This window comes from Echinops telfairi, unplaced genomic scaffold (assembly GCF_000313985.2).
Source record: "Echinops telfairi isolate 266 unplaced genomic scaffold, ASM31398v2 ScPeMD7_7469;HRSCAF=8507_1, whole genome shotgun sequence".
Lineage (NCBI taxonomy): Eukaryota > Metazoa > Chordata > Mammalia > Afrosoricida > Tenrecidae > Echinops > Echinops telfairi.
In genome coordinates this window covers 78,372,317-78,378,322 of record NW_022111373.1, presented here as the reverse complement: position 1 = coordinate 78,378,322, position 6,006 = coordinate 78,372,317, and positions in this window count along the sequence as shown.

The following is a 6,006-nucleotide window of genomic DNA, read 5'->3' as shown; positions in this document are numbered from 1 at the left end:
GGCCCTCTGTGGGGGGATTGTTCCACAGTCTACAGATGGTCTGTGGATCTCCGCTCCAGCCCTTCTCGTTCTCAACAATATGTTTTTGTTTGTTAGGTGTCTGCTGATGCCTATTACCTGGCCCCTATGACTCCGCATGATCGCACTGGCGGTGAGCTTTTTCCATGTGGACTTGTTGCTTCACTGCTGAGTGGTGGTTTGTGTAACTTCAAGCCTTTAAGACCCCAGACGTTATATCTTTTAATAGCTGAGTAATATCCGTCCTCTTCAACCACAGTTGCTTATGAACACATTTTGTCTTCAGTGATTGTGTTGGGAGGGTAAACATCTCAGACTGCTGATTGGTTAGAACAAAGTGTTCTTGTATTGAGGGAGGGTATGAGCAGAGGCCCAAAGTCCATCCCCTACCTCAGTGTATTGCCATATAAATATATATACATGGGCCAATACCTCTATTTTTGTGGATTAATGTCTTTACATAGGTACACCTCTATGTTTATACCTCCATCCATTGTTTGCTTCCTTGGTCTTTCCTCTGTTTCCTTTTACCTTCCTCCTGCCCCACTGCCACTTTCCCCTTATTTTTCCCTCTTGGTACCTCCTCTTAGCTAGTTTTCTGTTGCTCCGACACCCGCCCCCTCACTTCCCCCTTTCCGCCTCGAATCCCTATCTCCTCCTTGTCACTGACTCCAACACGCCTGCTCACCGCCCCTTCCCCACCGCCCTCACCTCCCAGGTCTCCCCCGACCCTTGGTCCTGCTGCTCTCTCCTCGGCAATGCCTCCCGTGCCTATCCTATGTAGGTAGGTACACCGACTATGACATAGCCCAAACTGATTTTTGAAAAATTGAAAATAGTAAGTAAATAAGAAAAAATAAAAATTAAAAAAGAGAGGGAATATACAAAACTCCTGGGTCTGTTCGCTGGCCTTCAAGACTCCAGGAGCTGCCCCTCCAGGCCTGGAGCGCCCCTTGGGGGCTTCTCAGGGGCTTCCTCTCCCTGCCTTGCTCCAGCTGCTGGTCTGGTGTGCTCCCTTCTTGGTTTGCTCCATTTTGGGGGGTTCAGACCACTGCTTCCCCACCATGTGACCCAGAAATGTCCTCTGTGGCAGTCTGCTCCGGTAAGGGGACAGCGTGACAGGTGCTGTTGTTGGTTGCCCAGTCCCCTCTGTGTCCCATTAGCTCCCCGCAGGGACATCCTCCTCCGGGCCTGGTGTGCCAGCGTGGGGCCCAGGCTGGCTCTCTCCCTCTTCCTCCCTCCATCCTGCCTCCGTGTGGGGGTGGCAGGCTGGCCCCTCTCCCCAGCCTGTAGGTTCAATGCCGCTCTCTGCCACACCACTTCCAGGGAGGGTCAAACCGCCTTGGTATGATTCAGCCTTTACTCTTTCTGAACTTAATGATTAATGGGAACACATCCCATGTGTATTTTGTGATGTTATTTCCCTCCATGTTCTGTTGTCAGGTTTGTCTGTGCCGGTGTGCGGTCCATTCTCACCATTCCAGGACTGCATCCCAGTCTGTTCTGCTTTGGAGGGACCATTTTACATTGTTTGTGCACGTTTCCTGGGGCACACAAGGCAGGCTCCTTTCTAAGGTTCATCTGTAGGGATTGGCATAGTCATCAGTTTTGTCACATTTATTAGATCAGGCCACTGCATTTTCCAAAGTGGTTGCACCAATGTACATTTTTTTTTCTCCTGAGAGTGAATCTGAGTTCCTTCTTGAGTGCTTGGTGATTTATTTTTTAACCTTGTGAGTTGAATTTTCTGCTAACTTACATGCATAGCTAGATGCTGTACAGGTATGATGATGTATTCCATCTGGTGAATTCTGACTCAGAGGGACCCTGTAGGACAAAGTGGAACCCACAGGGTAACCAAGGCTCTCATCTTTAAGGAAGCAGACTGCCGCAACTTTCTCCAACCTAGTGGCTGGTGGGTTTGAACTACCAACCTTCCCATTAGCAGCTGTTTAGCCACTACACCACAGAGTTTGATTAACTCAACTCAACTCAACTCATTGCCATTGAGCTTATGCCAACTCATAGGGACCCTATAGGACAGGGTACAACTGTCCCTGTGGGCTTCTGAGACTGTCACTCTTTACAGGAGTAGAAAGCCCCATCTTTTTTCCCTTGGAGTAGCTGGTGGTTCCGAACTACTGATCTTGCAGTCAGCAGCCCAACACATAACCACTACGCAACTAGGGTGCATACATTTGGATAGATCTATAAATAAAATCACGTCTCTTTAGCAACAACCACGGTATGTAGTGATCTGCACGTCAGCGCCTCACGACTTCTGATAATCCTTGTTGTTAGTTACCATCTGTGGGCTCTGACTCAACAGAATGAAGTGGCCCCCAGTCCTGTGCCTTTGACGTGATCCTTGGTGCCTTGGACTCCCCTGCGGTAGCTATGGCGTGATTCCTTCCCCCTGAAGGGCTGCATCTGTTGCTGAAGCCGTTGTATAGTACCTCCCCATCTAGAGGGTCCTTTGCTAGCACCATATTGAGCAATCTTTTTCTTTTGTGATCCACAGAGTTTTCGTTGGTTAATTTTTGGAAGTAGATGACCAAGCCTTTCTTCCTAGTCTTGATGGTTCGGAAGCCCTGCTGCAATTTGCTTAGCACAAGTCATCCGGGTGGTATTTGAAATAGCACTAGCATAGCTTTCTGCATCATGTCAACACCCAAGCCACCATAATATGACAAACTGACCGGTGGCAGTCACAGTCTTCAAAAACCAGAAACCACACCGATTGAGTCAGTGCTGAGTCATGGCACTCCTGTGCTGCAAGCGAGGACTGCTCCGCAGGGCTTTCTTGGCAGTAGTATGGATGTTGGTAGCAGTTCTCTAGGCCTTTCTCCCATGGAATTGCCACGTGGGTTGGTATGGCCATCCTTTAGTTTAGCAGCTGCTTAAAGACTACGTGTGCCCTGGGGCTCCTTGCTCACCCCGGAGTCAGAACAGCAGCCCTGAAGAGCTTTGGACCTTTGATCTGACTGCTCCGTTTTCTAGGCACAGATGCTCAGACTTGTTAGAGTGAGAAGCTAGTGCTATCACCAAGGTGTCACCTCCCACCTCCATGGACCTTACAGAGTCCTCAGTAATGTGTGTGTGTGTGTGTGTTAACGTTATTCACAAAATGTCATTCCTCGTCATTAATGAACGGAATGGTAATAGCAATGATATAAACCACTCAAAAAATTCTCAACTTCACTGCCACTGAGTGGATTTAGACTCCAAGTGGCTGTTGGACAGGGTAGAACAGCCCCTGTGGGTTTCTAAGACTGGATCTGTCCACGGGAATAGAAAGCCCCGTCTTTCTCCCGACGCGCAGCTGATGGTTTCAAACTGCCACCCTCTCAGGTCCCTGCAGCCCAGTGTGTAACCACTGTGCCACCAGGCTCCTTCTAGAAATACCAGCAAATTAAAAATGATACCTTTAAACTGCGATAGTGTGTGTATGGGGACAAAACCCACAGGCTTAGCAGCTTTGTTGTAATTTGGTGATAATTATAACTCTGGTTAGTAATTAGTAAGTAAATTAGCATACAGTGAGATCCCAGTCCACTCTCAGGAGGAGGGCTAATTAAAAAGTAAAAACAGAGGTTTGGGGATGTGGGTAAATTAGGGCCCTTCTCCATTGGGGGCCCACCACGTGTCTGTCCGTTTGTCCTACTGTGATGGCGGGTGTTGCTGTGATGCCAGCAGTTATGTCACTGGGATTTCACCTATCAGCAGGGTCACCCAAAGTGAACAGGTTTCATTAGTTTCCAGATTAAGAAGAGATGGCCAAGAAGTAAAAGCATCCCTTCTTTTTGGGTCTTCCGTGTTCGTTGAACAACTTTCACCTGCATAGGTTGTTGTCAAGGGCCATCAAGCGGACTCTGACTCACAGCAACCCTGTGTACAACAGAGGATGCGCCACCTGGTCCTGGCCCTCCTCGCGGTGTTTCTCTGTTGAGCCCATTGTGGCAGCCACCGTGTCACTCTGCCCCCTTCGGGTACCATCCTCTTTTTCACTGCCCCTCTACTTTTTTAGCATGATGTCCTTCTCCCGGGACTGGTTTCTCCTGATGACATGTGCAAAGCATGTGAGATGACATCTCACCGTCCTTGCCTTTAAGGACCAAAGGAGGTGATTGAAAATACCACGGCTTGAGTCAGATCCCCTGAGTCTTCAAAGTGACATCCTTACTCAGCACTTTGAAAGAGTCTTGTCTGGCACAATTGCACAGTGCAATGTGTTGCTTTACTTCTTGACTGTTCCTTCCATGACCATTTATTGTGGATCCAAGCAAAATGAAATTTTTGGCAACTTGATTTTTTTCTCTGCTTATCTTGATGCTGTCTGTTGGTCCAGTCATGAAGATTTTGGTTTTCTTTACAATGATTTGTAATTTGAACTGAAACCTGCCGTTTTTTATCTGTATCAGCAAGTGCTTTAAGTCCTGCTCACTTTGGGCAAGCAAAGGTGTGTCATCTGAGTATCACAGGTTGTTAATAACCTTTCCTCCAATCCTGAATGCCGCTCTCTATCTGGTATGGTCTAGCTTCTTGGGCTATTCACTCAGCATTCTATGATAAGACCCAGCAATTTCACTCCTAGGTGTCTATGTCTCTTTCTCTCTCTATGTATTTGAAAGACTTGGAAGCAGAGACTCAAAAAGACATGTACTGTTCATTGCAGTGCTATTCACAGGAGCCAAAAGGTAGAAAGAAACTACTTTAATGTCAATCAAAAGATGAATGGATAAACAAACATGTGGTACATACATGCACTGCAATACTACTCAGCCGGTAGGAGAAATGAAGTCTTGATACATGCTACGGTGTGGATGAAGTTTGAAGACATTGTGCTGAGTAAAATAAGCCGATCACTAAAGGACTTTTATTGTGTGACCTTACTTACTGGTATATAAAAAGATAAGCCAAGGCAAATGTATAGAAACCAAAGTTTACTAGTGGTTAACAAAGGTAGGAGGGAGGGATAGGAGGTGGCTAATGGTAATAGAAAAATCAGATTAAGAGTAGGGTTTCACAGCTTATTATTATAATTGCTGTCACTAAGCTATACACCTGTACAAAGGTGAATTGGCAAAAGTTTTGTGATATATTTATAACTACCAAAAAGAAGATGAAGTAATAGTAGTAGTAGTTGCTGAGGTAACTTATGTGCAATCAGATAACTCTTGAGATGTGGCTCCTCGGTTTGGTCATGGTTTTATGGGCCATCTGTGTATAGTGTGTTTTTTGCTTCCTACTTCACTGTGTACTACGGAGGGTCTTAAAAGTTTGGATGTGGCCATCCAAGACATTACAGTTGGCCTTCATTCACCTAAAGTACCAGTGGAATAAGGAAAGCCAAGGATAGGAGAAAAATATGTAATTTATAGTTAATTGCCTTAATGAACACTGGCCGCCTCTGCCATGTGATTAGAAGTGGTTGGTGCTTGGCTTCCATTACTGAACATTTTGATGACAGATTCAATAAGAACCCTGATCGCAAGGGAGAACAGAATTTCAAATCCTCATCTACTCTAGACTTTATGGAACGGTGGAGACTGGATGAACCTGGGAAACCACTGACCTGAGATGATCTTTAAACCAAAAGTACCCATTTAAGTTACCTTATAACCTAACAAAGTGTAGCTGAATTAGTAAAAACCTTCAGCCAGGAGCACTATGCTTGTTTAAGAAATACATAGGGTCAATTTGACAGCTTGAAAGATTAAATCGGAACCTTAGGGAGGTGGGTAGGGAATGCAGTTATGTTAACCGGGGAGGAGCAGGTCAGAGAAAGAGTGTCAGATGGATGTAAACTCCAAGCATGTAATCCACGTCACTATATTGTGCATAAGGAAACTGTAGAATTGGTGCAGTTCTGTGTAGGTTCACAACAACAACAAATTAAATCCAGCGTAGGGACAAAAGTAAGTTAACCTAGAGTTTAACACTCTTAGGTTTATTGACACACACATCTGTCTTGGAAGAAGTGCTCCT